Consider the following 12,473-nt stretch of genomic DNA (forward strand, 5'->3'; position numbering starts at 1 on the left):
GGGTTTTTAGTGGGTAGGGAGTACCGAGTTGGTAATTCGACTTGGTACTCGAGTCCCACATAACTCACTGGATCGACCGGTGGGTATGCATAAAATGCATTTTCCCCCCTCTCGTAAAAAAAAAAAAAAAAAAAATTTACAGGTGAGTGAGCGAATGAGAGAGAGAGAGAGAGAGAGAGAGAGAGAGAGAGAGAGAGAGAGAGAGAGAGAGAGAGAGAGAGAGAGAGAGAGAGACAGACAGACAGACAGACAGACAGACAGACAGACAGACAGACAGACAGACAGACAGACAGACAGACAGACAGACAGACAGACAGACAGACAGACAGACAGACAGACAGAGAGAGAGAGAATGTATGTGTTCGCATGTGTGTCTGTATGTGTATAGCGATCAGCTGATCGCAGCAGGCGCCCCGCGTAAGCTCCCGCGTCTGACGGTGAATCGCGCCACCCTTGCCTGCCTCTTGTATTTGACCCGTCATACGTTAACTACTTCCTTTAATAATTCAAAAACTAAGCTTCGGACGAAATTTTGCCGAAGGAAAAATCGTCTTAGAATTGATTCAAGAATATGTCATTTCAGGGACACAGGGGTTATTTTGAATCACCCTGTATACCCCTTACATGAATAAATACTAAAACCATCCCCTCCACCCTCCTCAAGGGAGAGTAAAAAGGTAAAAAATGATTAATAAGAGTAAAGATAGTTAAAGAGAGTTCATAGTACATGTAATTTATCAAATATTAGTTTGCCAGTGACGAATCTTTTCGAAAACGCTGTTACCAAGTGATGGTATTTTCATTATTTTGAGGGATGGTTGGGGGAAACTAGGAGGGTTGGGGGTGGTCCATTTAGGGTGGAATCGACTCAGTTTTTTCAGTAGATACTACAGGAATTTTTTCGAATTTTTTCACCCAAATACAATTTAGGTCGAAAACCGGCCTTATCGACCCTCCCCCTTTATCATAAAAATAAATGCGGAATTTGAAATAAAGTTTTAGATAAAAAGTTAAAGTGTTGAACTGAATTTTTAAATATGTATTTCTTTCGCTTTAATATATCAAATATGTATAATAATAAATCCATAATTTGATCACAGCTTTTAATTTGCTTATTGTACACATTATATTCGGGTCTTCGATACAATCGGTCCAAATAACTGAAATATATTATGGAACAATCGCGTATTTTTATTTTAATAAAAAATTATCATAAAAATAAATGCGGATTGAAATAAAGTTAATAGTGGATTTCCACACCACCCTTGAGGTCCCACTAATGGCGCGTTAGATTTTTTTAAAGTGGACCTTCGCCTGGAGCCATATTATACCACATTAGTGATTATAATACATCAGTATTATAATACATTTTTCGGTATGTAAGGCTCAAACAGTTATATTGAAGTCATATTACGTAAAAGCACATGCGGATGAAAAAATTACATCAACACGTGATCGTGCGTAATATGTCAACAATTTAACTTATTTTTACTTCAGCATGTGCTCGAAGTGACCCCCTTCCATCCTCTCACAAAATATAGCTCTCTTCAAGATTGCGCCATTAGTGGAACCTCAAGGGTGGTGTGGAAATCCACTATTAACTTTATTTCAATCCGCATTTATTTTTATGATAATTTTTTATTAAAATAAAAATACGCGATTGTTCCATAATATATTTCAGTTATTTGGACCGATCGTATCGAAGACCCGAATATAATGTGTACAATAAGCAAATTAAAAGCTGTGATCAAATTATGGATTTATTATTATACATATTTGATATATTAAAGCGGAAGAAATACATATTTAAAAATTCAGTTCAACACTTTAACTTTTTATCTAAAACTTTATTTCAAATTCCGCATTTATTTTTATGATAAATTTTTATTATTGTTTTATACGCTAAAGATATGTAGCATTTCTTCCTTCTTGAAATAAAATTACGCAATTGTTACTTGAGAAATACATTCTTATGAAACAATTGCGTAATTTTAATTTAAGAAGGAAGAAAATTTTTTGCTGCGTATTTTTAGCATATAAACAATAATAAAAATTTACCATAAAAATAAATGCGGAATTTGAAATAAAGTTTTATATGAAACATTAAAGTGTTAAATTTGAACTAAATTTTTAAATATGTATTCTTACTGCTTTAATATATCGAGTATGTATACGTAGCTTTAATAATAATAATAATAATAATAATAATAATAATAATAATAATAATAATAATAATAATAACAATAATAATAATAATAATAAATACGTAGCTTTAATAATAAAAATAAATCCATACTACACACATAATTTCAGCTTTTAATTTGCTCTAATTGTACACATTATATCCCGGCCTTCGATACGGCCGATCCAATTATCTAACATCTATGTACCGATCAATTTATTACAATTGCGGTCGGTAATCTCCCGCATGATAAAAAGATTGACACAACCATTAAAATTCACCCTGTATATATATTTGTATATTATTATATAAAAATATATTTTTATAATGAAAGTAACAAATATAGGTTTTTTTGTTTTTTATTGTTGCGTGCTTGTTACAAATTATTTACTAAGTGTTACATCGCATTTTTATTGTCTTACATTTAACTAGATACAGTACAATATCCTTTGTAATCACGTGTATATATATATATATATATATATATATATATATATATATATATACACGTGATTACAAAGGATATTGTACTGTATCTAGTTAAATGTAAGACAATAAAAATGCGATGTAACACTTATTGTTAGTAAATAATTTGTAACAAGCACGCAACAATAAAAAACAAAAAAACCTATATTTGTTACTTTGATTATAAGAATATATTTTTATATAATAATATACAAATATATATATATATTCATATCCATTTATACATAAGCATATCTGTTTTTATATGGACAAAATTGATATATAAGTTTGTATAACTAGATATAATCAGTTTTGTCTAATTATATATATATACAGGGTGAGCCATTTTAATTAACGCAGGCGATTATTTCGGAAACAAAGCATTTTAGAGAAAAATGTTTCAGACAAAAGTTTTATGGTTTCGAGGGGGCCATAAGATGGTATCATTGGTTTGACCTTGAAGAGTTATTTGAAGGTCACATGAAGGTCACCTTCAATTTCTTAATTGGAACCTACTATTTGTCATTGCATATTCTTGTAGCTTATCTCGAGAGCTTTCCAAAACACTATAATTAAGTACCTTTTCGTTAAGTACTTTTTGAGTTATGAGGCTTGAAATAATTTCTTAATTTTACATAAACCGTAAAATATCTTGTAAAATATTCATTTTTCGATTATCTTACCTTAATACTTTTACGTACAAAATAATGAGAGGAATCAACTGGTGTAAAGAAAACACATAGTTGTTTTGAAGAAAAAATATATAATTTGCAATTAACAATTCCATATTTTTTCTTAAAAACAACTATGTGTTTTCTTTACACCAGTTGATTCCTCTCATTATTTTGTACGTAAAAGTATTAAGGTAAGATAATCGAAAAATGAATATTTTACAAGATATTTTACGGTTTATGTAAAATTAAGAAATTATTTCAAGCCTCATAACTCAAAAAGTACTTAACGAAAAGGTACTTAATTATAGTGTTTTGGAAAGCTCTCGAGATAAGCTACAAGAATATGTAATGACAAATAGTAGGTTCCATTTAAGAAATTGAAGGTGACCTTCATGTGACCTTCAAATAACTCTTCAAGGTCAAACCAATGATACCATCTTATGGCTCCCTCGAAACCATAAAACTTTTGTCTGAAACATTTTTCTCTAAAATGCTTTGTTTCCGAAATAATTGCGTGCGTTAATTAAAATGGCTCACCCTGTATACAGGGTGATTCTGAACAGACGTTTGTCTTTAAAAAGATAAATTGTCGAGTCTATTCTAAGACGATTTTCCCTTTACCAAAATTGTCTACGAGGCTTAGTTTTTAAATTATTAAATAAAATAGTTCGCGAATTACGGAACGAGTACAAGAGGTAGACAGGGACGGCGCAACTCACCGTCCGATACAGGCGATCATGTGGGGCGCGCGACGCGATCAGCTGATTGCTGCACACGATGAGTGTAACAATCAGTGTGTGTGTGTGTGTGTGGGGGGTGTATTTATGCACGCGTATCCACACATGCACCGTACTCTCTCTCTTTCTCTTTCTTTCTCTTTCTCCCTCTTTCTCTCACTCTCTCACTCACTCACTCACTCACTTATTCTTACCTTAATAATGAGATTCTTCATACTGCTGATAAATAGCAGTGCCCAGTGTGTTGCACGATAATAATCGTCGTCGACGAGACGTCGTTTCTTCAACACGCAGTCTGACACAAATAAGCGAAGTTTTTTCTTTCATCACTTTCGACACTTTTACAAATTTACTCGCGCACTTAATCACTCACGATTGATAAAAGGAGGAATTTACCAACAGTTACGGTACGAATTTAATAAACGGTTAACGCATTTAATTATTAATTACACACTCGATTAAAGAAACGCGTTAACAGAACGCGATACTCGATGCAAAGCGCGCGACGACCGACGACAAGCAGGTCAGGTTAGTACTAGCGCGTAATGCTACACGTTTATGTTTGGCAGCGCTAGAGGCGCTAGTATTAACCTGATCTGCTTGTCGTCGGTCGTCGCGTCGCGCGCTTTGCATCGAGTATCGCGTTCTGTTAACGCGTTTCTTTAATCGAGTGTGTAATTAATAATTAAATGCGTTAACCGTTTATTAAATTCGTACCGTAACCGTTGGTAAATTCCTCCTTTTATCAATCGTGAGTGATTAAGTGCGCGAGTAAATTTGTAAAAGTGTCGAAAGTGATGAAAGAAAAAACTTCGCTTATTTGTGTCAGACTGCGTGTTGAAGAAACGACGTCTCGTCGACGACGATTATTATCGTGCAACACACTGGGCACTACTATTTATCAGCAGTATGAAGAATCTCATTATTAAGGTAAGAATAAGTGAGTGAGTGAGTGAGTGAGAGAGTGAGAGAGAAAGAGAGAGAGAGAGAGAGAGAGAGAGAGAGAAAGAGAGAGAGTACGGTGCATGTGTGGATACGCGTGCATAAATACACCCCCCCCCCCACACACACACACTGATTGTTACACTCATCGTGTGCAGCAATCAGCTGATCGCGTCGCACGCCCCACATGATCGCCTGTATCGGACGGTGAGTTGCGCCGTCCCTGTCTACCTCTTGTACTCGTTCCGTAATTCGCGAACTATTTTATTTAATAATTTAAAAACTAAGCCTCGTAGACAATTTTGGTAAAGGGAAAATCGTCTTAGAATAGACTCGACAATTTATCTTTTTAAAGACAAACGTCTGTTCAGAATCACCCTGTATATGGGACGTTTCACGTCAACCGGATCACTTGTCTGCCCAAAATTTGAAGCGACCTACAAAGACATTCGATAGCTCAAAAAATTAGTCTTTACTAGTACTTTCAAAAGTCATGTGCCCCGTTTTGAAATTCAAAATGGCGGATCCAATATGGCGGCTGAATGGATGAATAATTATTGAATAGCCTACGTAATTCCACAGTATCTCCTTTTTCAAAATTACATTGGCGTTGAAATTGCTTAGAAAGGAGTTTTCAGTGTCTCTGATCACAATCCTAGGCCCGTATTTATAGTCGTTTCTCGAGTCTCGTCTCAAGAACGTATCAGATGAGATACTCAGATTGGAGTTTTGTGTCTTGAGATACGAACGGTTCAATAGTTACATTTTGATTAAAGATCACTTGAGACTGTATTCAATTGAAAAATGGAATAATTACTCACATGAAATTCGTCTTGAGATTTAAAATATTGATTAAAGCAGCGATACGCGCTTGTTTGAGTAACCTTTTTTTAAATAAGTGTCATAAGTGAATACAAAAGTGACAGAATGTCATCGATACAAAAAAAGAAAAATTTTACATCTTTTGAAAAAAAGTTTTTACTTGAATGCATGGTCAAGTACAAACATATTATTGAAAATAAAAAAACGGATGGCAGTTCCATTAAAGCCAAGCAAGAAGCATGGCTCAAGATTGCATCTGCTTTCAATGCTAGCACTTATATTAATGAAAAGGTAATTATTATATATAATAATTTATATAATTGTATATAATAATAATAATAATATAATAATATAATAATATAATAATATAATATTAATATAATTTATGTAATTATATATAATAATTATTATAAATAATTTACATTCTTATATATAATTTATGTATTATATTATTATTTGAGTAATTAATTTTTTACATATAGGCTACAGACAAACAGTTGCAAAGATTATGGGCAAATTTAAAACAACGCCAACGAAGCGAACTAGCTAAAGAAAGGCAACATAGAATTGCCACGGGTGGTGGAGAAGCTATTGGGGATGTAGAAATAGATCCCTTAATAGAAATTATAAACTCGCATTTAATTATGGAAATTCCATCAATTAATGATTCCGACAATCTCCACCAAACTGATGAACGTAAGAGAGTATTGTATATTATTATTATTTATCTTTATGATTATTATAATTATTATTAGTATTATTATTATTATCATTATATATTATTATTATTCTTATTGTTATATTTATTATTTATTAATAATTTATTATGTTTATTAATAATTATTATATTACAGTTAATGAATCAATTACTTTATCCGATAATATAAACGATACTCTGCCAATTTTGATTGAAGAGTCTGAAAATGAAGATATTAGAATTAGATTATTTAATATTAATAAATATTAGAGATTTTATATTAATAAATTTTAAATATTCTTATAATAATAATGTATTATTGATTATATATATATATATATATATATATATATATATATATATATATAATGTACATAATATGTTATTATTACAATATATAAATTTTCTTTATTATTAATATCTATTTGTTTTTTTTTTTAATAATTGTTAGATATAGAACCAACAAAGAAAAATAAAATAGACGTAACACCAATAAAAGAAAATAAAATAGACATATCACCTGCAAAAACTGTTGCACGACGTTGTCCATTTTCAATACACGAACGTAAGATGCTGTACGAAGACAAGAAAAGTACAATTATAGAAAAGGAAGCAGAAGAAAGATTGAAATTAATAAAATTAGACAAGCAGTTACGAGAAGAACAAATTCGAACGGAAAGAGAAAAGCAGAGAGAAGCCAAAGCACGAGCAGATATAGCGGAATTAGAATTAGAAGTTTAAAAAAAAAAATTAAGTTAAAAATCTTATCTTATGTTATTATATCAATTATATTATTATTATTATTATATTATTACAATGTTATATATTATAAATTATAATTAATATTGTTACATGTTACATATAATAAACAGACAATTTTAATTTTATGAACTATATAGGCAATTATATTTTAAAAATATTACATATTTATATTTAAAAGTTTTTTAAAAAGCGAGAATAGTATAAAATAAACATGTGGATTATATATATATATATATATATATATATATATATATATACAGGGTGTTTCATTTTAATCCGACCAGTCGAATATCTCGAAAACCAAGCCCGGGAGAGAAAAATATTTCAGACAAAAGTTGTTTGGTTTCGAGGGGGCCATAAGATGGTGACAATGATTTGACCTTGAACAGTCATTTGAAGGTCACATAAAGGTCACCTTAAATTTCTTAAATGGAATACCCTATATATTTTTACACATTCTTGTAGCTGACATCGAGAGCTTTCCAAAACACTATAATTAAGTACCTTTTCGTTAAGTACTTTTTGAGTTATGAGGCTTGAAATAATTTCTTAATTCTACATAAACCGTAAAATATCTAGTAAAATATTCATTTTTCGATTATCTTACCTTAATACTTTTACGTACAAAATAATGAGAGGAATCAATTGGTGTAAAGAAAACACATAGTTGTTTTGAAGAAAAAATATGTAATTTGCAATTAACAATTCCATATTTTTTCTTAAAAACAACTATGTGTTTTTTTTACACCATTTGATTCCTCTCATTATTTTGTACATAAAAGTATTAAGGTAAGATAATCGAAAAGTGAATATTTTACAAGATATTTTACGGTTTATGTAAAATTAAGAAATTATTTCAACCCTCATAACTCAAAAAGTACTTAACGAAAAGGTACTTAATTATAGTGTTTTGGAAAGCTCTCGAGATAAACTACAAGAGAGTGCAAAAATATATAGGGTGTTCCATTTAAAAAAATTGAAGTGACCTTCACGTGACCTTCAAATGACTCTTCAAGGTCAAACCAATGATACCATCTTATGGCCCCCTCGAAACCAAACAACTTTTGTCTGAAATATTTTTCTCTCCCGGGCTTGGTTTTCGAGATATTCGACTGGTCGGATTAAAATGAAACACCCTGTATATATAATATATTAAATTAAGTAAAATGTGTCTCAATTAATGCTTGACGGACAGCCATACCTTCTCCAGGACGTGGTGGTATTGAATCTATTGGTATGGGCAATTCAAGAGGAATATTATTATCAATTATTAAAGCGTCTTTAATTATGAGAGCAATATTATGTAAAACCGCGCAAGCAACTATTATGTTGCATACTGTTTCCAATTTGTTTCCCATTCCTCGATTTAAACATGGAAATCTTCTTTTCCAAATTTCAAACATGCGCTCTACAACATTGCGAGCTTTAACATGAGCACGATTATATCGTATTTCTGGAGCTGTCCGAGGATTCAATATGGGGGTATAAAGATATGGAAGGCTGGGATATCCATTATCACCAAGTAGTGCACCTTCTAATTCTCTTTGCATGTATTTCATATTTACACGGGACATATTAAATATTCGGCTATCATGTGTACTACCAGCCCATCGGGATACGATGTCTAAAAATTCTCCTTGAGGTCCAGCTACTGCTTGTACATTTATCGAAAAAAACGATTTTCTATTTCGAAAAGCTTCATGAAATTGTTGGCCTGGTGTATTAACAATTTTGATATGTGTACAATCAACGGATCCATCAATTCTTGGTATTCCATTCCAGCCTTCTTGTCTGCCCAATTCTTGATACATTTGCCAATTTCTTTCAATTTTTTCACGTGTACTTGGAAATTTAATGAAAGTCCGATGCATGCCGGCAAGAAGATTTGATATTTTACGAACAATATTCGAAGCGCTAGCTTGAGAAATTTCTTCTAAATCACCGCATACTATCTATAGAAATATAAATTCATATACTATATATGTAAGAATATATAAACAGCATTTAAATTTTTCAATACAGAAATATCTTTTTTTTTTCAAAAATCAGTTTAGCTAACTTGGAAGGATGCTGTAGCATAAAATCGAAGGCATAAAAGAAGCTGTTTAATCGGTGATATTGGAAGACCTCTTCTTGATGGTTTGCGAAGAGGCTCTTCAATTCGAGAGAGAATATAATACATTACAGATTCTTTTCGAAATCTGTATCTCTTAATAAATTCCTCTTCAGACCACCATTCGAAGGGATTTCGTGCATCTCTAATATAACGTTTTGGTAAACGTTCGCGTAATTCCTCATGTATATCATATTGATCATAATTTTCATAAATATCATATTGTTCATAATTTTCAATCCAATTCATTTTAATTAACCTGTACGTTGTTAAAAATTTTGTAATAAAAATATTTTCACTATTAAGTGCTTCTTTGAAGTAAAAATATTATTTATATTACTTATATTAATCATATATTAATTATTTATATTATATTATTTATTTTATTTATATATTTATTTATTTATTATATTACTTTTTTATTATTAGGTACACTTATATATTATTAAACTGCAATATAAACGTACTTCTATGAATCAGTTGATGATTAATCTGTGTAAATTATTTTATAAATCCTGTCAACTTTTCCTCAAGTCACTTTCGAACCACACTTGAGTGATACGCAATTTTTCCCGACTCAAATCTTAGCTGATACGAAATCTAAAGACTATTAATATGTACACGTATGATCTTTTCTCAAGTATCGATTATTGAAATGCAATGAACATAGCTCAAGCTGCATCTCAAGACAAACTTCCTCTGAGTATCTCTATTGAATCGAGATTATAAATGAATATCATATCGATTCTTAAGATTCATTTATTAAACCGTATCACATCTCAAGATTAGTTTTAGCTGAGTTTCTCAGCAGAATCACGACTATAAATACGGGCCTTAGAGTTGTGTCACTGAAATCCGAAATGGCTGATCCAATATGGCGGCTGAAAGCCTGAAAATTGGAGAAAAATCTACATAATTTAACGTAATCATGTTTTTAAATATTGATTCGGTTTTGAAATGGCTTGGTAAGGAGTTTTCAGTGTCTGTGATGTTGAATCTGGGTGGGTTCGGTTCTATACCAGTAACTGATGTTTCAAATTTTGAAAGTAGTTAAAAATCTGCAAGGTATATTGTCTTCTCATAAACGTGTGTTCACGTAAACACTTTCAGTTTTTTTTACATTGATGGTATTAAATGTTCTTAATAATGAATCATGGCAGAGTCTACAATAAAAAATAGGGTTTTAGATCTTTTGCTTCAATATTGCACAGTAGAAATAATATCCTTCGCAGCAGAATACCTTTTTACTTTCAATACTTTATTTGATGTCGGTATAAATGCGTAGCTCATTTGAATGTTAGTGACAGCTGGAGCTGTAGAAAACCTTTTATTCAAAAATTTTTTTGTCTTTTGATGATGTTCTTTAGAGTAATAAGAGAATTTAATATTTTCAAATTTTCCCTTTGCCCAAGTGAAGAGCCTAGTTAAATTCAATATAGCATTATTCTGATGTACTTGTAGGCTATAACGAGTCGCCTCCCTTTTCAGAGAAGCTCCAAGACCGTCACATGGTCCTTTACCATGTGCTGTAGCATGAAAGTGCCATTCGGCTTCTGCGTCGAAATCGTCCTTGTGATTCATTAAATTACTCATTTGGTATCTATTTTTAAAGTGCTGTTTAGCACCATCAGTAGCGTAAATGATTTTTTTAAATTTTGGACAAATTTGTCTAATTTTATTGGTATCACATTTTGTTGCATTATATATACAGCAGCTGCGTCATGAGTTGTGCTATCTGACAGTAAAATGATGCTTTGATGTTCTAATTGTTCACCAGAACGGTAATAAAACAAAACTGTGAAAACTGTGCACTGATCATTGTTGTAATGAAAACCCTGTGCTGCGTCTTGTAAAACGTAGGCGTAATTTTCAGCGAAATCGCACTGAAGTAATACCTCGTCTTCTTGTAAATTTTCCTTCTTATTAGAAATGAATTTTGACTGAGCTTTCGAGATGAAATCGTGAGAAATTAGTTCTTTTAGCTTTTCGCAAAGTTCTTCTACGAAATCTTCGGTTGGAAGACATTCTTGTCTTAAAGTGCATCGATCCGTAGATTGCCATTTACTGAAAATTACTTGCCGAATATTGTTTTGATTCAATATTCCTAACAGAAGATCAGAAAAATTTTCTAGTTTAGGACAATCCTTGCATTGAAGCACATGACAGGTATCTTTAGGTTTATCACAAAGAATGAAACGAATGCAATCATCAGAGTTGTTTAAGATAGTTTTTAAATTTTTGCTGTTGCTGAATGTTTCCAAACCTGCAGCATCGATCATCGCCTTAACATTTTGATGAATAACGCAAACGCATACATTATGTGTTCCTGAAGTACCAGCAAGGACACACCATTTTGGCCGAAGTTCAGCAAATTTGGTCAAACCAATAGGAAATAAAGGATATTTCTTTTTGAAGCAAGTGTGCAGTACTTTAATGTCACTCAATAATAAACGCTTCTGCTTTTTTTCCTTACGATCATTGATACGTACAGTGATAGTCTCCTTTTTGTGCGGCATTATACGACTGTTCTCATCATTTTCGTAAAACTCAATCACTTTGGAAACTGTTTCATCAGGTAAATTCCTTCCTTTTTTTAGTGACGGTATTGCTAAAACTCCGCTCGATTTTCTAAGATCTTTTGCTTGTTTGACCATTCTATAGGAAGCCTGGAATTCTTCAGCTATTTGACGAATACTCTAACATTCTGGAGCTATTGTGAGTATACTTACTCGGAGGGGATCATTCTCAGGTAAATTTTTAAATTTATGTTTTAAACCTTCCAAAAGATCTTCTAATTGTTGTTCTCTGGACAAACAAATCTTTTTACTTGGAGAATGATCATTATCATTGAAATCCGAATCTTCAGTGTCCTCACAAAATGAGGAATCCCTTGCCTTTGTCTCATTACACATTTTTCGGCATTGGCTGCAAATTTTTGCGTTCAGACTTAGGTTTGGGAACATTTTAGAGATACTCTCTGAAATGTTTCTCAGACTTTTACCGATATGACCATCCCTTCTTAATGGGTTAGAACATCTATTGGAAGATAACTTTTTTGGCTCATTTGTAGCGTCCTTGC

The sequence above is a fragment of the Camponotus vicinus genome, unplaced genomic scaffold (genome assembly GCF_025532165.1).
Source record: "Camponotus vicinus isolate PSW18456_S1 unplaced genomic scaffold, iyCamVici1.0 SCAF_6, whole genome shotgun sequence".
Lineage (NCBI taxonomy): Eukaryota > Metazoa > Arthropoda > Insecta > Hymenoptera > Formicidae > Camponotus > Camponotus vicinus.